The sequence below is a fragment of the Chiloscyllium plagiosum genome, chromosome 7 (assembly GCF_004010195.1).
Source record: "Chiloscyllium plagiosum isolate BGI_BamShark_2017 chromosome 7, ASM401019v2, whole genome shotgun sequence".
NCBI classification, from domain to species: Eukaryota; Metazoa; Chordata; class Chondrichthyes; order Orectolobiformes; family Hemiscylliidae; genus Chiloscyllium; species Chiloscyllium plagiosum.
Genome location: NC_057716.1, coordinates 94,654,412 through 94,676,469, shown reverse-complemented (window position 1 = coordinate 94,676,469; position 22,058 = coordinate 94,654,412). Strand labels below are relative to the sequence as shown.

Below are 22,058 nucleotides of genomic sequence, written 5' to 3'. Positions count from 1 at the left end.
AAATCGACATTTCGGGCAAAAGCCCTTCATAACGTTGATTTTACTGCTCCTAAGATGCTGCCTGAACTGCTGTGCTCTTCCAGCACCACTAATCCAGAATCTGGTTTCCAGCATCTGCAGTCATTGTTTTTACCTCGTTGATTTTAACCCTACTGCGAATCCTCTTACAAGGATGCCTGCCTTGATAAAACCCATGAAATGACCTAGACAGTGGCTGTAAACCTCTTGTTGAACTGAAGCAGGTATAGTATGTTGGACATCCTCTTTCCATCCACAAAGAACAAATCCCTGTCTAACTATATATATATAATACCTATATACCTTCTAGTATGCACAAGTATGCCACATTGCAAGAAATGTGTTGACAACCAACTTAGGAATTTAGTTGGGCTGCAAATCATATAATCTTCAAGAATTCTTAAAAATATTAGCTTCTCATTGGATTTTCACAGCAGGGATCAGGCTTCAAGGATCAGTCAGTTTGGCTCTGACCACCATAGTTAATGGGACCTCAGTGCTGTTCATACTCAGTTGGTGTTTCTGCTTATTGTTTCTCCAGTGCTCAGAACCCCAGATTCTCATTAGGTTGTGACCCACATTTAGGAAGCACTACATATTTACCATGAGTTGGATTACATTAGCAATGCATCTTTGCTTTCTGCCTTCTCTCTTAAATAGATTCTGGCTTGACCACTCTGGATATCCTCTCTTTTTTAACATTTATTCATTCATGGGATGAACGTGTCGCCGGCTAGGCCAGCATTTATTGCCTATCCCTTATCATGGATCTGGAATCATATGTAGTTGTGGTTCTGTTCGCCGAGCTGGAAGTTTTTGTTGCAAACGTTTCGTCCCCTGGCTAGGCGACATCATCAGTGCTTGGGAGCCTCCTGCGAAGCGCTTCTTTGATGTTTCCTCCGGTGTTTATAGTGGTCTGTCCCTGCCGCTTCCGGTTGTCAGTTTCAGCTGTCCGCTGTAGTGGTTGGTATATTGGGTCCAGGTCGATGTGTTTGTTGATGGAGTTTGTGGATGAATGCCATGCCTCTAGGAATCATGTGTAGGCCTGACCAGGTAAGGATGGTAGCTTCCTTAAAGGACATTAATGAACCAGATGGGTTTTTCCAACAATGGATTCATGGTCATCATTAGACTTATTAAGTCCAGATATTTATTGAATTTAAAGTCCACCATCTGCCATGGTAGGATTTAAACTTGGGTCTCCAGAATATTACCTGGGCCTCTCGATTAATAGCCCAGTGATAATATCACCAGGCCATTGCCTCCCCAATTCTTCCCTGCATTGCAATATGCTCCTGATCAATACTTCCGTGCTTTCTTCATTCCTGTTTTTGTTTTATTTCCTGAACTGCTTGCATCCAGTAATATTTAATACCATGATCTGTCCTTCCTTGAGCCACATCTGCTGTCACCTAATGCCACACTTCCATTTGGCAATCTGTAATCTTATTTACTACATTCTGTGTATTTGCAATGCATGCACTGTAATTTTAAGTTAGGTTCCTCTTATCTTAATCCCATATAATACCTAGCTATTTCCTATTCAGGTGTTATCTGTTTCTCCCAATTTTTTTTGTACCTTGATATCCCTTTTTAATACTATATCCTGGAACCTCCTGTCTTGTCAAGTTAGTTTAAATCCTTCTACTAGGTGTAGCAAATAATCCTGCAAGGAGATTGCTTCTGGTTTTGACTGATGCTACCTATCCCACTTGTACAGATCCCAAACTCCACACCTCATGAGAAATAATCTCAATATCCAACAACCCTCCCTCCTGTCCCCAAGTTTCTATATTATTTCTATATTTACTTGCGGTTACAACCAGCTGTAATCCAGAGTTGATTTCTTTTAAGGCCCTACTTGCTAACATTCTACCTAACTACCTAAATTCTAACAGCAGGACCATATCCCTCTTTCTATGAATGCCATTGGTCTCTATATCACTACAATCACTGGTGGTTCAATCTCACACGTCAGGTGCTGTGCAGCCATTCACTGACACCCTTGACTTTGCCACCAATGGCAATGCATTAACCTGGATTTATATATGCAGTTATAACAAGGCCTCTTTGTTCCTTTAACTATTGGAACATCTATCACTTTTGCTTTTCTATCTTGAATATTGTTAAAAGAGGAGTCAGCTTGTCAATTTTTTTCATCTCGCACTCCTCAGGACACATATAAGAATGCCCAATTTCAAAAGGAGCAACAATTTCTCACTGCATGAGAAAAGGATGTCAACTGATTACTATGGAGAAAGCATTAGGGAACTACTGTCCTTACGAAGTGTGTCTTTATGTTTTTATAACTATACATAGAATATCATTGATTTACAATTAGGCTATCTGCATTTGGGTTACTTTAATAGGACTAGTGAAAATGCAAATGTTCAATCTTAACATCTCTTGTTGTCTCTCCTGATAAAATTTTCTAATGAATATCTTTCAACTTCCATTTCATGCTTTCCTGAAACTCTTAAGTTTAACATCCTAAAAGTTGTTCATTCTTCTTGTGTTCTGTTAGAGAGTGCAAGTATATTTCCTACTCAAACTTTCCAACAACCCTAGATGGGATTAGATTTATTTAGGATTTCCAGTCGGCTTGGACAAGTTGGACTGAAGAGTCTGTTTCCGTGCTGTATGTCTCTATGGCTCTATAACTTTAAAATGGTGAGACTCTTCATATCATCAATACTATGTACATTTAAAATTCACCATTACTAAAATTAAACCGTTATTTCTTCCTTTATCTGAAAAACGTCAGTTATACTGGATTTGAAATGTCAATTCTGTTTCTCTCTCCAAAGATGCTTCCAAACCTGCTGAGTTTCTCCAGGATTCTCTGTGTTGATTTCAGATTCCCAGCATCTGCAGAACTTTGCCTTTAATCTTGCTTTATGTCATGGTCTATCCCACTTTTTTGGTGTTCAGGTGACCTATTATCCTTCGCGATAAAACCGCTAGCTGAAGCATTTTCATTTTGAATCACAAATCAAACCTTAATACAATAACTAGAAATCTTTCACCTTGCTAATGGCGTTAAATAACAAGAAATATTCTGCAGTTTTATGATCAAACTATTTGGTCAAAATTTGTTAAATGACTATTTGAAAATCTCCTTCATATTTTAATATCCTTCTTTATAATGAGACATAACACTGCTAATAGTTTTGTTTTACACAACCCTTCTTCTTAATTAATATTAATTAAATCATTCCCTCTTCTTCTGAGAGACATGTTCAAAACAATGTTGCTGCTTTGGCATGTCAAAATGTCACTGCATTTTGGTTCTGCTTCTACCAAGACCCGCAGCCAGGGCCTTGGACAGACAATCTGTTCCCACGTCTCAGCCAAGGCTGTGTCCTCAGAGGTGTGAGTGAGCAAGTGGCCATTCAAGTGTGAACTCTGCAGTCAGTGCTGCCAAACTGTGGATCACAGCTGAGTCTAGTTCTGCCTACACTTCACATGTTCATGTGCACATGTGCTCTCCAGCAGAGGTAACGAGACAGCGATTTAGGAAGAGAACCTGGTTTCTGTAATTCCCCAGTAGCAATTAACTGGCGTAGGCCAAGGAAGGAACCACACCAGATGGCAGACTACTCTGATCTTTCAAAGGAGTTCTATGATATTTATTTTTAAAAACAACAACAAATTACTTTTCTATTTTCAGAGTTTCATTGAAAAACAGAATTGCAGCCATTTAACACCTAACATCTGATTAGTTGACAACTTACCACTGACAGTAATTAAATTTAAAAGTGTGTGGTATTCAGCATCAGTGACTCGATGATACATTAATGCCTGCAGCATTTTCTTTTACACCCAATAATCTAAAAATAAAAGACAAATGAAGGAATTCATTTTAATTATTGATCTTTTTATCACTTAGAAAAGAATAGATTATTTGAACATTATAGCCTTGAACTAATTCTGAAGCATTTTTAATTCTGTTCTGGACATGAGTTTTAATTTTCAGAATGGTGGATTTTTCCACTTTAGTTCCTTTATTGCTTTCTTTGCTATTTCTATACAAGCTTCTAACAACCCTTGATAAGAGATGAGATAACATCATTCATGAGAAAGAAATATAATAGTTCACTTGAAAAATTGCAAATCAATAAGTGAACATTGCGTTTTGTAAGCTCTCCTTAATTACCAAGTGATTAGATTATTTTCCCTACAGTGTGGAAACAGGCCCTTCGGCCTAACAAGTCCACACCGACCCTCTGAGGAGTACCCACCCAGACCCATTCCCCTTTGACTAATGCACCTAACACTCTGGGCAACCTAGCATGGCCAATTCACCTGACCTGCACATCTTTGGATTGTGGGAGGAAACCAGAGTTAATCCACACAGACACAGGGAGAATGTGCAAACTCCACACAGGCAGTCACCCAAGGCAGGAATTGAACCTGGGTCCTTCATGCTGTGAGGCAGCAGTGCTAACCACTGAGCCACTGTGTCACCCAAATGTTTGAAAGAAAGATTTTAGGACCATTTCCGATTTGCTAACATCTGTTTCCTTGATGACAATCTCTCAATGTCATTGGGTATCTATATTGATTTTTCTGTCCCCACTAATTACATTGGACGTGAACCAATTAGCTCCTATAAACCATGGATGTTGATAAACATTACTATCTGAAAAGAGTGGAAAAAAAACCCCATAGCACAACCAATTACTTTGAAGTTCAGTTCTTACTGTAATGTTTGCATATGATGAGCCACACTCAGAATTCAGAATCAGTTGATCTGGGTCTTTGATTCATGGCTCAACTAAATGATAGCACCTTCTACAGATATTCCTCAGTACAGCATGAGTGTCAGCTCAGGTGCTTTCTGTCGCTTTGTCGTAGCCTTAGAATCTCCTGCCTCAGAATCAACAGACTTTGGGTTGAGGTCCTCTCCCAGGTTTTGAATGCAAACAAAACTGATACTCCATTGCTAAAGCACAGGAAGGCTGCATTGCTAAGAGGTGTCAAGTGGGCATGGAAAAAATGTTCCATTACTAACAAAGGCTACTTCCCAAGAACATAGCCTCACCCTTTAGAACTAAGATGAGGAGGAATTACTTTAGTCAGAGTGTAGTGAATCTATGGGACTCATTGCCACAGAGAGCTGCGGCGGTCAAGTCATTGAGTGTATTTAACACAGAGATAGATCGGTTCTTGATTCATGGGAGATCAAAGGTTACAGGGAGAAAGCAGGAGAATGGGGTTAAACACATATATCAGTCATGATCAATTGGTGGAGCAGACTCAATGGGCCAAATGTCCTAATTCTGCTCCTATTTTTTATAGTCTGACGGTGTTATGGTCAAGAGGTGTCATCCTTTGGATATGATATCAAACTGAGACATATTGATTTGACAGGTGGATGTAAAATATTGCATGCCATAACCTCACACAAGAACTGGGAAGCAGTCAAATTAATTGCTTTCACCAAGCAAATTATCTGGACATTATCATTGGAGTTTGGTGTTTTCCACAGTACAACCATGACAACACTGCAACTGTGCTTTAAGGAATTATAAAATTATTTGGGCCACGCTGTTATACTTAAAAATCATCTATGCCCTATTTGTCAATATTTTGGTTATGAATTTGTAGTGGCATGTATTTGGGGCAATTCAGTATTGCTAGGAGAAAGTGAGGACTACAGATGCTGGAGATCATAGTTGAGAGTGTGATGCTGGAGATGCACAGCATCCAAGGAGCAGGAGAATTGATGTTTCAGGCATAAGCCCTTCATCAATCAAATTTTCTACCTTTCTGAAATAAATAAATTAGAAAGTACTTGGTGGGATCAATTTGCTTTTTGGATATTTTTAACTGATTTGGTCAGGCACATTTCTAGGACAGGTAGGACTTGACTACAATACTTCGGGTCCAGAGGTGAGGGACCCACTGTCGCTGTGTCATAAGATCATCTTACAAATTTTGTTTCTATGCTGAACCTGCAGGCATATCTGATTATCAGTGCTAAAAGATGGACCACAAGAGAGTGTTAATAAGAAAAGGTACTTGCCTAACATTAAAAAATGGCTAATTACATAATAGCAATATGTACATTTAACATTAACTTGTGAGCAATAATGTGAATAGTTAGGAGCCAGGTATATCACATCAGTTCCCATCAGGACGTCACGTAAGACCAATTGTTTCTCCAACCAAAGACTGTAGCATCATTAGATTAGTTGAAACTAATACAACTGTGGCATCAACTCATTCAGAACCTTTGCATTATAAAGCACCATTTATTTTGATTAACTAGTAACAAATGTCACTGTGCCAACATACGAGTCTCTCATGTTCCAAATGCAATCTGTGGTTTTGAATGTTGATTAGTGGAGCCAATTTATTATGAATTATTAACATGGGACAACATGGTGGCTCAGTGGTTAGCACTGCTGCCTCACAGTGCCAGGGACCGGGTTTGACTCCAGCTTCCAGCGACTGTCTGTGTGGAGTTTGCACATTCTTCCCAAGTCTGTGGGGTTTTCTTTGGGTGCTCCGGTTACCTCCCACAATCCAAAGATGTGCAGGTTAGGTGAATTGGCTGTGCAAAATTTCCCATAGTGTTCAGGGATGTGTAGGTTAGGTTCATTAATCGGAGTAAATGTAGAGGATTGGGTTTGGCTGGGATACACTTCAGAAGGTCAGTGTGGTCTTGTTGGGTCAAAGGGCCTGCTTCCACATTGTAAGGATTCTATGATCATTTAACTTTATGAATGTAATCAAGCTACAACAAGAGTTCAAACATGAGTTAAGATAAAAAGTGCGCTACAAGAAGAAAAATTAGCCAAAAGGCATTATAGATTCTATGTAATGAAGGTAATGCAATTATATTCTGTGGAACATGTAGGGAAATAAATTGCACAAATTGGTTCAGGTGTGAATTGGACCTTGGGGATTAATAAATATGTTACTAGATGAGGAGAAATGCTTGCTTGATCAAAAAGCAAAGTCTTTGTTGATACTATAAGTTCAAACTTCACCATAGTCAATTTTCCATGACCAAAGCTGCTGTCAATATCCAAAATGTGCACAACTGGGGGGAATGAAAGGTTGATGGAAATTGGGCCGAGGCCTCAATATGGTGACAAGCAGCAATCCTTGTCTTGCCCATGGAACTAACTGTTTCAATGAGCATGTTACCATTTGGATCATCTGTCTTTGAAGCAGTGGCTTTCAGCTAAACCCTGGTGGGAAGGGGTAAGAGTGAAAGAGATTAGGTTCACAGAAAAAGGAGGGTGGGGGCAAGAGGGCACTGGCAGCTCAACAGTAAGCTCAGTGTTTGAAAATAAAATAATATTTTTGGTTGAGGTTGCTGGACTTCTGATTTTGTTGTATTCTGACCATGAAATGCTGACTGAACAGATCTTATCCTTCCTATGGCACTATGTGGTTTCCCTCAAGGGATACAACATAGATCTGTCCATAAGGAAGGCGCCTGATGCTTGTTTCAGACAGCCATCATTGAAATCTCGGAAATCAGCATGGCAATGCCAAATACAGACTGGACAGGGCTCTTCTAATGAAATTTGTCCTGACTGTCCTTGTTTTCTGTTGCAGTATGGGGTATAATAGGAACTAAAACCACTTTCTATCTGCCAATAGATCATTCGTGTTACTGAAAATTCTTACAATTCTCTCTTTAAATACAGTCAAGGCAGTTGCCTGGACAGAAATATCACAGATCATTTGACCTATGTCAGAAAGACGCCAGTTGAACATAGAATTGGAAGTGACTAATATTTTTTATTGAGCTGAAAAGAACCAAAGGCATTTTGCTACATGTGATGAACAGTGATGAAATGACATTATTGATTTTAACTTTTTCCATTTGACTCACAAGGAGCTTTACAATCATAATTTATCCTAAAGCCAATGATAAAAATAATAGAATGAAAGGTAAGCATAAAATTAGTTTTGTGCAATATGATACTGAACCTCTTCACAAACGTATCACACAAATTGGTTGTCACACAAAGCATTATCTTCTAACAGTTTATAGATTAAGGTTTATATTTCTGAATAATAGCAACACTTTTTCTGGAGTCTGTGGTCACAAATCTGAACTGGTCCACAGAATAATTGCTTTTGCCTTCTTTAAGTCTCCAAGTTATGAATAAAAAAGAAGTTCTTCAGACAGGCTAGTATTTTATTGAACCTCTGTCAGGATGATCTTAGTTTGAACGATTTATTGGTGGCATTAAATATCTTTATTGCTTATGACTTTTGTCATCTGAGTTCATGCAACTTAACAACTTGCATCTATCAAGCACTTTTAATACAGACAAACATTTCAAGTGACTTCACAGGAGCATTACCAGTTGACAGTGAGTCACACACAGCCAAGTCCTCAAAAGCATTGAACAAGAACCATAAAGGGCGGAACGGATTGGCTTATGAGGAGAGCTTGATTAGACTGGGACTATATTCATCGGAATTTAGAAGAAGGAGGGGGAATCTTACAGAAACTTATAAAGGGAATAGATAAGATAGAAGCAGGGAGGTTTTTTTCCACTGGTGGGTGAAATTAGATCTAGGGAATATAGCGTCAATATAAGGGGGACCAGATTTCGGACTGAGTTAAGATTGAACTCCTTCACCTAAAAGGTTCTGAATCTGTGGAATTCCCTGCCCAGTGAGGTAGTTGAGGTGACATCATTGAATGTTTTTAGGACAAAGATAGATAGATTTTTGAACATTAAAGGCATTAAAGGTCATGCTGATTAGGTGGGTAAGTGGTTCTGAGTCCATGAAAAGATCAGCCATGATCTTATTGAATGGCTGAGCAGGCGCGATGGGCCAGATGACCAACTCCTGTTCCTATTTCTTATGTTTTTATGCTCTTATGTTCATTGGTGTGTGTGTGTGTCCATAGGTCTTTGAAGGCACCAGGAGAGGTACTTAAGAATACATATGGAATACCTGCCTTTATTACACAAGGCATAGTTGAATATGGTCGAGATGCATTTAGTATCAGTTAGGCCACAGCTGGAGAACTGTATGCAGTTTTGGTTGCCACATTATAAAGGATGTGATTACACTGGAGGTGTCGAAGATAATCACCACAATGTTGCCTGGGCTGGAGCACTTCAGCTATGAAGACTGAATAAATTGACTGTGTTATTTTCCTGAGAGCAGAGAAGGTTAATGGGGAATTTGATGGATATTTTAGATATTAGATTCCCTACAGTCTCTTCGGAAACAGTCTCTTCGGCCCAACAAGTCAACACTGACCCTCTGAAGAGTAACCTATCCAGACTCAATTTCCTACATTTACTCCTGACTAATGCACCGAACACTATGGACAATTTAGCTTGGCCAATTCACGTGATCGGCACACCTTTTGCAATGTGGGAGGAAGCCGGAGCACCCGGAAGAAGCCCATGCAGACACAGAAAGACTGTGCAAACTCCACACAGACAGTCGCCTGAGGCATGAATCGAACCCAGGTCCCTGGCGCTGTGAGGCAGTGGTGCTAGCCACTGTGCCACCCTTTCGATTGAAGTGTACAACGTTCTGAGGGCATAGACAGTGTACATAACGAGAAACATTTCCCCTTAATCAAGGGATCAATAAGCAGAGGGCACATTTTTAAGCAAGGAGCAGAAGAATTAGAGAGGATTTGAGGCAAAAGATATTCACCAGAACATTGTGGGTATCTGGAATTCATTCCCTTAAGGATGGTAGAGGCAAGAGCTCTCAAAACATTTAAGAACTATTTAAAACAACTATTTAAGTTGTTTTAGTCTTACCACACCATAAGGCTGCTCTCTTATTAGGGAGAGACAGCTAGTGAGGGCTTAATCTGAGGGTGACCACACTTCAGGAGAGGGGAGTCATTGAAAATGAGAGTCTAAAATGGCCATGTGGGTTTTGATGACATCACTCTGCATTGCAAACCAACTGCCCAACTTTTGAGTTAAACACTTGAAAGGTCATAACTCACAAAATTACAAGCAAAGTGCTGGAAAATGGAATTGACTAATTGGATTTTGCTGAACAGCATGGATGCAATGGGTTGAAGGGCCTCTTTCCATGTTGTTTAAATTCTATGACTTGAGGATACTTGGCCAAAGGGGTTGGTTTGAAGAAGACTTAGACATAGATAGAGGTAGAGAACACACAAAATGAAATGTAGTGTTGAAAAAGCTGAAGCACAAATGCATTTACTGTTAGAGCATTTAAAATTGAGGATGCAATAAAAGTTGGGTAAGTGGAGTGATGCCAGAGAAGCATGCTATAAGGCCAAAAACATAAAAGAATCACATAATGTAGTTGTAGATCACAGTAAGCTCCGATGTGCCTTCCTCAATCTTCTTGATTTCTCATTAATACAGTTGACCACTGTTATCAAGGTGTAATGTAACTTTAAGAGACAGTGAAACCTGGCAAGGACTGAAAACACAGAATGTGCTGAGCAATTTAAAAATGCAACATTTGGTTGACACAAATAGCTGGTGTGGTGTTGCCATGATACAAAAACAAAATCAAATTCGGCCCATCAGTTTGAACTATGCCCCAGAGACCAAAATCCAATCAAATTTGAATTTTACCATTTGGGATGACATCAAACCAATGAAATTATCCAATGTTTTGGAGGATAAAACTGGACATTTTGAACAGTTAAGGGGAGAACAGCAAAGAGCACACACAAGTAAAGATTTCCAGCAGAATAGCTCTCTGAAAGAGAGGACATTTAGAAATTTGTGCTTCAGAAGACCAAAGTCAACCTAAAGAAATCTACAGAGAAAGTTCAACATCTGACGACAACAATTGGGTTTGAATTTGATTTGCCGTAAATTAAAGAGGGAATTTATCGGACCAATATTGTAGAGTGGGAGGTAAAAGATAGGTTTAAAAGAAAGAAGCTGTAAATAGTTGTGGTTTGAATGTCCTCTGTTGGACTTAAAGAATAAAATTGTTAATTTTTAATTTAAATAGTGAAATCTGGGATAGTTCTTTACCTCTCAAAATTTAACAGATTACAGTACGAGGTGAGCTTCTCTGTGTGTCAGTTTACATTAGCAGAGGCGTTTACCCCATGTCATAACAACTACATGATCCTCCTCCACTATCATCACATTGGGTAGGTTTGCTCTCACTGGGCCTCATTCTTATTGATCAAATTGTAGCCGTAGAATCATTCACAATGGATTCTTTTCATGTTCCTTCACTTACGCTGTCCTACAGGGATCCATCCCAGGCCTCTGTCTGATTTTCTATCCGCACTCTGCATATGACAACATCATTTGAACGCACAATGTCAGGTTTCACTTATACACTTATATACTCAACCAGCCAATATTTGCAAACAACAGAACATAATGTCCAAACATTAAGTGTGATTCTGCAATTGGACAACATTTAGAGTCATGCTGTTGCTGTGGTTCTGTTCGCCGAGCTGGAAGTTTTTGTTGCAAACGTTTCGTTTCCTGTCTAGGTGACATCCTCAGAGGATGTCACCTAGACAGGGAATGAAACGTTTGCAACAAAACCTTCCAGCTCGGCGAACAGAACCACAGCAACGAGCACCCGAGATACAAATCTTCTCACAAACTTTGAATTTGGAGTCATATTAAAAATATCATTTGTGCTATTAATTACACAAACAACCATCCTAAAATTACTTGTCAGGTTTGCAGTGTGGTTCATACATGCTAAAAGTTACATTTCTTCAAAAGAGGGCCCCGTCTTTTGCAAACAGAAACAATATATCCATGCATCGTGCATTCTCCAACTCACCAAAAGATTGGGGTTCAGCTATTTCCTGCTGCATTCTCCATGGCAACACCTTGATCAATCCAACCTGACTCACCTGTTTTAGCTTAAACAAAAGCTTGCCAGTTAACTGTTCTCTGGCACATTCTCCTTGGCAACAACTTGACCAATGAAAGTCTATTGCCAACCAATCAATACTGTCTTCTTGAGCAGTAAAAATTAAAACATTCACTCTGTTGATTTCTCCTTATTTGTTGCCTGATTTGCTATGTAATTCCAGCATTTTCTGTCTGTTTCTCAGACTTCTAGCATCCATATTATTCTGTGTTTGAAGCATTATATGTGGTGGTGGAGTCAACTGGCAATAGAAACTGTTTTTTTCATTATGAATTGGATTACAGTAATTAGACACCAATGTAATTTCTACAAATTTATGAACATTGTTGCAATGCCTATATTATGGTTAAAAAATTGAGCTGTTTTAAAGCATATGTTAAAGATAAGTAGGTATTACTAGCTGGGGCAACATTTGTTGAGTAAGAGTCAAACATATTGCTATGGGTCTGGAGTCACTTCAAGGCCAGGCTAAGTAATATTGGCAGTTTCCTTTTCTGAAGGACATTGGTGAACCAAACGGGACAATTAATAATGGTTATGATTATGGCAGCTTTTAATTCTCAGCTTTTACTGAATTCACCTGCCATGGTGGAATTTGAACCCATGCTCTTGTAACATAATCCTGCAGGTAACTTGCCCAGTTATCCCACAGTTGATGCCTCTTTCCCCTTAATATCACACAAAGCTGGCAGACCCTTCATTAAATTATCGAAGATACACAACTGCACATCAAAAATAAGTCATGTCTTCTACATAATATATTGTATCTGCTCACTTTTGCCAAGTGAACCTCTTCATCTGATAGGTTGAATTGTTGAAAGGGTTTGAAGCAATATAAAGATTTTTACTAGGCAAATAAAATTAACTCTTCAATATTGTGAAGTGATTAAAGAGACAGCAATGCTCTTTTAATTTAATTGACATATAATTGCACTATATTTCAAAACCATAATATTCTTTTTTCTTGTATATCAGACTGTGATTTTCTGCTTTGAAGCTAATCTCTGCATTTTGTAAATTTCCTTAGCTCCTGTGGCTTGTTTGGTTAGCGTTTTTGCTTTTTTTTTGCCAGTATTGCTTTGAAACTAACTTTTGAGACGCAGTGTGTAGCACAATTATAGGAAGATCCATGACTGGTATCTAGGGACACACTGGGGACAATTGCAGGCACAAGAGGAGAAGACATTACCAGAGATGTGCCCTTCAGGACGAAAGTTATATTTCTGCTGCAATAAAAGAAAATTAGATTTTGCTTGGAGAACTTGGATAGCTTTCTCCTTTCTGGAAATATTGAAATGAAGTTGTTTTATTGACCCAGTGGTAGCAGTACATGGATATTGAATATTTCTTCTCAATTGACATTTGAAGTGTGTGGTTAATTTGTAAGAAGGAGGAATAACACTTGGAAGTAGTCTTCATCTGCACTCAGGGATGTGCTGGCCTAGTGCTATTATCGCCAGACTATTCATCTAAAGATGCAGGGAATATTCTGAGTGGATTTGGGTTCAGATCCTGCCATGGCAGACGATCAAATATGAAATCATTAGAAATCTGGAATTAAGGATCAAATGATGACCATGAATCCCATTGCCAATCAGTGGGGGAATAAAACCCATCTGGTTCACTACCATCTTTTAAGGGAAGAAAATTACCTTCCTCACCTTGTCAGGCCTACATGTGACTCCAGACCCACAGCAACATGGTTGACCCTTAATTCCCCTCTGGATAATTATGGATGGGCAGTAAGTACTGGCCTGGTCAGTAATGTCCTCACCCTATGAGTGAATAAAAGTAACGGTCAAAAATGTCTTGTGGATTAGCAGAATTCTGGGAACTGAATGATCTAAATGAGGATGACTCCCAGATATTGTCTACCCAATTGGGACGTGTCTGGCAGGATACAGGCCTGTATGCGGATTGGCTGCCCATTCCCTGGATGTGGCAGTCAACTTCCGTGTTCAAATCAAAAAGTGAGAGGCTGGGCGTCCAGTGGGTGAGGGGACTTTAAGAGGGGTTGGTGGGAAAAATCAGCAACACTTGTGGAAATACAACTCATGCAGCCTAAACTCATCCTGAACTTTGGCCTCCCTAGCTTCCCGGAACAATTATTTCATTAATTGATTTGGTCTTCAGCCCCCTGGAATATTTTCTTTTAATATTTTCACTTAATTTTCACAAGGAACCTCCACCATTGTTGTCATCACTGTCTCTGGAGCAGGGACTCCTTGAGCCCTTGTAGAAGCCCTGGAGCTGTGCTTGAGATCCAATTTGATCTCCAGAGGAGATGAACTCTATTTCAGTAATTTCCCTTTATTCTTTTTGTGACTCAAATTGACACTGGATTGTGGTGATAGAACACTTTTTACTGTATCTTCCTGGGTATATGTGACAACAAAATCATTCATTCATTCATTCATTCATTGCAAAGCACTTCACACTTTGGTCAGTAGTTTCCCATATCTCCTGGTGGTGGGTCTATTGAGGTATCAGAGCTACTGACCCTCTGACTGGGGCCATGATGTCAGGAACAGATTGTCTATTATTAAGTAGATGTTTAGACTGGAGCTGGCTAATTAAGAGTTAGCCTTCACCAAAATCACTGAACCATTCCCAATGTCAGCAAGTGTAGGCTTCAGACCCCCATTTGTCTCCAGTGTTAGGATTCTGAAACTGGCAGAGAACTCCAACGAGCTATCTCCATTTTGCAGTCTACACATGTTGCTAGATCCTCTGAGGTTGTCTAGCATGTCTTCTGGGTCAATCAACTCCTCACCTCCATTAAAAATAAACAGGAGTAGGCCATTCAGTCCCTTGATCTTGTTCCTGTCATTCATTGAGATCATTGCGCATCTGTGGCCTAATCCCTTCCTTTGGCCCTTTTCCATCAATAACTTTGCTTAATAAAAAAAAAAATCCATCTCTGATTTAAAACTAGTAAATCACCTAGCCTTTTGTGGAAAAATCCACCTGTAATAATAAAGGAGCTAAATAGATTTTGCAACCCACTTGGTTTATCTTAAGATCTAATATAACTCAACTCCCTATTTTCTCACTACATGGCAACACTTGCAAAAATTCAAAAATATCTTCATTGATTGTGAGGCCGTGGAATATGGTATGTAAACATTTCTTACTATAACCCATTGGTGCCTCAAACCCCTAAAGTGTGGAAGCAGGCCATTTGGCCCTTCAAGTCCACACTGATCACCAAAAGAGCATCCTACCCAGACCCACCCTATCCCTGTAACCTGGTATTTCCTATGGTTAATCCACCTAACCAGCACATCTCTGGACACTATGGGCAATTTATCATGACCAATCTGCTTGACCTGCACATCACTGGACTGTGGGTGGAAACCCACACAGACACAAGGAGAATGTGCAACCTTCACACAGGTAGTCACCTGAGGGTGGAATTGAACCCGTGTCCCTGGCACTGTGAGCAGTGCTAACCACAGTGCCACGCTCTAATGTTCTCCAATATTTTTCACAATATCTGCCTCTACTGCCTGTTGTGCTATGCATTACATACGTTCACCTCCCTATTTTAGAAAGTTGTTAGAACATAGAACATACAACATAGAATATAGAACTGTACAACAAAGGAACAGGCCCTTCTATCCAAAATGTTGTGCCAAGCATGACACCAAATTAAACTAATTTCTTCTGCCTGCCCTTAGTCCACATCCCTCCATTCCTTGCATTTTCATGTGCTTATCGAAAAGTCTCTTAAACATCCCTACTGTATCTGCCTCCACCCCTGGCAGCATGTTTCAGACTCCTACCACTCTCTGGGTAAAAAACTTGCCCCTCACAACTCCTTTGAACTTTCACCCTCTTACCTCTCTTACCTTATATACATGCCTCCTAATTGTAGACATTTTAACTCTGGCAAAAACATTCTGACTGCCAACCCATCAATGTATCTTACAATTTTATAGTCTCCCCTCAGCCTTCACCACTCCAGAGAAAACAACCAGAGTTTTTCTAGCCACTTCTTATAGTTCATACCCTCCAATCCAGGAAGCATCCTAGTAAACCTCTTCTGCACCCTCCCCAAATCATGTAATGTAGTGACCAGTATTAACTGTAATACTCTGAGTATGGCCTGACCAAAGTCTCATAAAGCTGCAACATAACATCCTGACTCTTGTACTCAATTCGCCAAACCATAAAGGCAAGCATGCCATACACTTTCTTTCCCACCTTATCTACTTGCGTGGCCACTTTCAGGGAGCTATTGACTTGAACTCCAAGATCCCTCTATACATCAATGCTGTTTAGAGTCCTGCCATAAACTATATTCTTTTTTTTAACATTTGATCTCTCAAAATGCAGCATCTCACACTTACCCTGATTAAACTCCATGTGCCATTTTTCTGCCCATAACTGCAACTAACCTACATCCCGTTTTATCCTTTGACAACCTTCTACACTATCAACAATTCCACCGATCTTTGTATTGGCTGCAAACTTAGTAACCCATCCACCTATATTTTCATCAAAGTCATTTGTTTGTTTGTTTATTTATTTATTTATATCTCATACAGCAAAGGTCCCAATATGGATCACTGCGGAAAACCACTGGCCACAGACCTCCAGCCTGAAAAACACCCTTCCACCACTACCCTCTGGCCTTCTGTGGGGAAGCCAATTCTGAATCCAAATGGCAAAGTCACTGTGGATTCCATGCATCTTAATCTTCTGGATGAGCCTACCATGAGAACTTTGTCTACAGCCTTATTAAAATCCATGTAAACAACATCCACTGTTCTTTCCTCATTGATCACCTTTGTCACTAGCTCGAAAAATTCAATCAAGTTTTAGATTAGATTAGATCCCCTACAGTATGGAAACAGGCCCTTCAGCCCAACAATTCCATACTGACCCTCCGAAGAGTAACCCACACAGACCCATTTCCCTCTGACTAATGTACCTAACACTATGGGCAATTTAACATGGCACATTTTTGGACTGTGGGAGGAAACCCACACAGACACAGGGAGAATGTGCAAACTCCACACAGGGAGTCACATGAAGTTGGAATTGAACCTGGGACCCTGCTGCTGTGAGGCAGTAGTGTTAACCACTGAGCCACCATGTCACCCAGATTAGTGAGACATGACTTGCCCTGCACAAAGCCATGCTGACTGGCCCTAATTAGGTCATGCTTTTCCAAATGCACATGAATTCTATCCCTAAAATTTCACTCCAATAGCTTCTGAACTACTGTTGTAAGAATCACCTGTCTATAGTTTCCTGGATTATCCCTATTTCCCTTCTTCTACAGAGGAACAACATTAGCTACTCCCCACTCCTCAGGGAACTCTCCAGTGGTTAGCGAGGATACAAAGATCTTGGTAAAGGCCCAGAAATCTCCTGTCTTGCCTCTCTCAATAACCTGGGATAGTTACCATTTGGTAAAAACAAGGACTGCAGATGCTGGAAACCAGAGTCTAGATTAAAGTAGTGCTGCAAAAGCACAGCAGGTCAGGCAGCATCCAAGGAGCAGGAAAATCGACGTTTCGGGCAAAATCCCTTAATCAGGAATAGAGTAGCAAAAAGTACAATAGGTGAATGGGGGTGGGGATGGAGGTGATAGGTCAGAGAGGAGGGTGGAGTGAATAGGTGGGAGGGAAGAAAGGCAGGTAGGACATGTCAAGAGGGTGGTACTAAGCTGGAAGGTTGGAGCTGGGGTGAGGTTGGGGAAGGGGAAATGAGGAAACTTTTGAAGTCCACATTGATGCCATGGGGTTGAAGTGTTTCCTCCAGGCATCGGGTGGTAAGGGAGCGGCGGTGAAGGAGGCCCAGGACCTGCATGTCTTCGGCAGAGTGGGAGGGGGAGTTGAAATGTTGGGCCACAGGGCGGTGGGTTTGATTGGTGGGGGTGTCCCGAAGATGTTCCCTAAAGCGCTCTGCTAGGAGGTGTCCAGTCTCCCCAATGTAGAGGAGACCGCATCGGGAGCAACGGATACAATAAATGATATTGGTGGATATGCAGGTAAAACTTTGATGGATGTGGAAGGCTCCTTTGGGGCCTTGGATGGAGTTGAGGGAGGAGGTGGGGTGCAGGTTTTGCAATTCCTCGGATGCTGCCTGAAGTGCTGTGCTTTTCCAGCAACACTCTAATCTAGTTAGGATTTGGCCCTGGGGATTTATCCACCTTAAGGCGCTTCAAGAGACCCAACACCAATTCTTTTTTGTTGTCAAAATGCCAGAGCATATAAGCATGCTCCACATTAATCTCACTATCCTACATATCAATCTCCTGGGTGAATACTGATGCAAAGTACTCATTTAGGTTCTCACCCACATTCTCTACCTCCAAACAGAAATTCCCTTCCTTATCCTTGAGGTGGTCCTAGTTCCTCCCTAGTTACCTCTTGTTTTTGATGTACATATGGAGGATTCTCTTTAACTCTCTTGCCAAGGCCATTTCATGGCTGTATGTTGCTGTCCTAATTCCCTCCTTGAGATGTTTCCTGCCCTCTTTATATTCCTCATAGACTCTGTCAAATTTTAGCTTCCTAAACTTTTCATATGCTTCTTTTTGTTTTCCTTTTGAGTAAATTCACAACCTCCCTTGTTATTCAAGAGTCCCTTACTTTGCTATCCTTCTCCTTGCTCCTTACTGGAACGTGCCGGTATTGAACTCTCATCAGCAGGTCTTTAAACTTCTTCCACTTATTAAATGTGGACTTGCCTGATAACAACTCCTCTCAATTAACACTCCCAAGCTCCTGCCTAATACTGACGTAATGTGCACTCCCTCAATTCAGTAACTTGCCACAAAATCCTGACGTATCCTTATTCATAGCTATCTTAAAACTTAAGGAGTTGTGATCACTGTTCCCAAATGCTCTCCCACTGAAAGACCAGTCATCTGGCCAGGCCCATAAGCCAGTACAAAATCCAGTTGGACCCTCCTCTACTTGGACTATCCACATACTATTTCAAGAAACCCTCGTGGGTACATTTAACAAATTCTGCCCTGTCTAAGTCTCTTGCTCTCAAGGTGTCCCAGTCAATATTTGGGAAGTTGAAGTCACCCACTATGTCAACTCTGTTTTTATTGCATCTTTCCATAATCTGCCTAGATATTTGTTCCTCAATGTCATGGTGACTATTGGGTGGGCCTAGAGTATAATCCCATCTTATTTTTGAGCATATTGCATCAGTGGATGAACCCTCTAGTCATTATAGAGAATTATAGAATCTCTACATTGTGGAAGCAGACCCTTTGGCCCAGCAAGTCCAGACTGACCCTCTGAAGAACATCCGATCCTGACCCATGTCCCCATTACTCTACATTTAGCCCTGACTAATATCCCTAACCTACACATCTCTGAACACTACGGGCAATTTAGCATGGCCAATTCACCTAACCTGCACATCTTTTGGATTGTGGGAGGAAACCGGAGCACCCAGAGGAAACCCACGCAGACACGGGGAGAATGTGCAAATTCCACACACACAGTCGCCCAAGCTGGAATCGAACCCGTGTCCCTGGTGCTGTGAGGTAGCAGTGCTAACCACTGAGCCACCACGCTGCCCCATGGGCCACTGTTCCACCCCAGTATGTCCGCTCTGAACATAGACAAAGCGCTCTCCCTGATTAATAAAGCAACTCCTCCACCTCTTTTACCTTCCTCTCTATCTCATCTAAAACAATGAAACTCTGGAACTCAATGTAAATCTGAGCTGCCCCCAGTCCTGTCCCTTTCTCACACAACTCTCTATAATGGCCACAACATTATAGTCCCATGTACTGATCCAGGCTGTAAGCTCATCTGCCTTATGTGTAATACTCCTTACATTGAAATAAATACACTCAGACCATTAGTACCATTGTGTTCATTTGCCTGTCTCTGCCTGTCTTTCCATTCTAATTTACTGGTCCTGACATCCACATTCCCCTCAATCCCTCTGCTTACTGACTGCTGCTCTGGTTCCCACTACCCAGACATTCTAATTTAAACCCTCCTGAGTAGAAATAGCAAACCTCCCTGCGAGGATATTGGTTCCCCTTCAGCTTAGGTGTAACCTGTCCCTCTTGTACAGGTCATCCCTACCCCAGAAAACATCCCATCGATCCAAGAACTTGAAACTGTGCCCCCTGCACCAGCTCTTTAGCCATGCATTCATCTGTCTTATCTTTCTATTCCTTGCCTCACTAGCACGTGGCCCTGGCAGTAACCCAGAGATTACTATCCTCGAGATCTTGCTTTTCAGCCTCTTTCCTAACTCCTTGTATGCCCTCCAAAGGACCTCACCCCTTTTTCTAACTATGTCTTTGGTACCAATGTGTACAATGACCTCTGACTGCTTACCCTTCGTCTTAAGAATTTCCTGCAATCATTCAGAGACGTCCTTGACCCTGGCAGCAGGAATGCAACACACCATACTGGATTCTCGAAGGCAGCCACAGAAACACCTGATTGTGCCCCCAACTAAGGAGTCTCCGACCACTGTTGCTCACTTGGATCTTGGTCAACCCTGCCTTAAAGCAGAGCCAGTTATTGTGCCGCAGGCTTGGCTTGAGAGGCTATCCCCCCAGTAGTGTCCAAAAGGGTATATTAGTGAGGGGAACAGCCACAGCAGATTCCTGCACTACCTGCCTGCGTCTCCTCACGGTCACCCATCTACCTGACTGAACCGGTGATGTGACCACCTCCCTGTAACTAGTGTCCATCACACTCTCTGTTCTCTGTGTGCTCCTCTGTGTGTCTAACTGCTGCTCCAACTGAGCAATGCAGTCTGTGAGCAGTTGGAGCTGGTCACACTTCCTGCAGACATAGTCGTCAGGGATACTAGACTGCTCCCTGATCTCCCACATTTGGCAGGAGGAGCACACTACCGCCCAAACTGCCATCTCTGTCCCTTTACACGAAAAAAGATAAAAGCATTTTATCTTTCCTTTATCTTACTCACCTGTATTCACCTAAACTGGCACTTATTCTTACTGGTTGCATAAATTACAATGCAATCTTTAGAAACAGACCAAATAACCTGTAGGCTACAACAAACCTCGTAACAGCCTGTCTCTATCTATCTATCTATCTATCTATCTATCTATCTATCTATCTATTTGTCTGTCTGTCTGTCTGTCTATCTATCTATCTATCTATCTATCTATCTATCTAACTAACTATCTATCTGTTTATCTACCTGTCTATCTACCTGTCTATCTACCTGTCTATCTATCTAACTAACTATCTATCTATCACTCCCTCTTTTGTTTCAGTTAGAGGAGGAGAGAGGGATAGATAGGTCAAGGTGATTGAGCTGACTTCTCCCAGAATGCTCCTCAGTGAAGTCTCCCTGGGGTCCTCTACTGGTTTCTATATTGTTGAAATCTGTGCTGTCTGCACATTCTCCCCTTTTCTAAATGTTAGCTTTTAGATTCTGCTTCTTAAGCTCATGGCACTCTCCAAAATATGGTGTGAGTTCAATTTATCTCTCCCCTGATGTATCGTTAATACTTGAATGATATTGCCTGAAACTTCTCTCAGGTAAATAGCAGCAGGTTAAATGGACTGGAAAATAAGAGACTAATAGGTAAGGTTCTAAAGCTCCTGCACTAAGAGGAATAGATGGAGCAGTGAGCTGTGAAATGTAGAGCTACACAGGATGGCACTAGTACCAAATGCACTGTATAACTGCTACTTCTGCCAGTTCTCAAACACTCACCATTATCCAGAGACTTAAATCTTTATTTCAACCTTCTTGCTGGATGATGCCTTCATTTTAATTTGACGGCTAAGTATAATAAGCTGTGCAATATCGTGTAACTCACCTGCTTACCTGATTCAGTCAACAGCCTGAAACCAATTAATTGTGTCATTCACTCTGATTATTTCCAGCTCTTTGCACACTACAACTTCCTGAGTGTTCCAGTATGTCTCTATTAAACTGGATCTTCCGATTGCCCATGATAACACAAATATCCTAACCTTTTTGATAGTATTAAGGTGAACTGTATTAAAAACTGCCCAAAAAGAACACATACACTCACTTAATGTTTCACTTTATTTATCCCATTAAACCAACATTCTGATCAGTTTTATGTACTTCATCATGGAGTCAGAGTCATACAGCACGAAAACAGACCCTTCGATCCATCTTAACTTCATCTGCCTGAAATGAGAGAAGGATGGATATCAGCTATCCTGCCAACTTCAGTAATATTA

At 40.9% G+C, this 22,058-nt stretch overlaps 1 long non-coding RNA gene across 1 annotated transcript in view; it reads right to left on the bottom strand.

Moving 5' to 3' along the window:
• The window catches only part of LOC122552040, a 27,838-nt gene extending 6,223 nt beyond the window's left edge, over nucleotides 1-21,615 (bottom strand). The window contains exons 1-2 of the long non-coding RNA XR_006312278.1: nucleotides 21,559-21,615; nucleotides 3,753-3,848 (exon numbers count right to left, since the gene is read on the bottom strand). This is a non-coding gene — a long non-coding RNA (uncharacterized LOC122552040). The remainder of the gene's footprint in view (nucleotides 1-3,752; nucleotides 3,849-21,558) is intronic.
• Nucleotides 21,616-22,058: the final 443 nt, after the last annotated feature.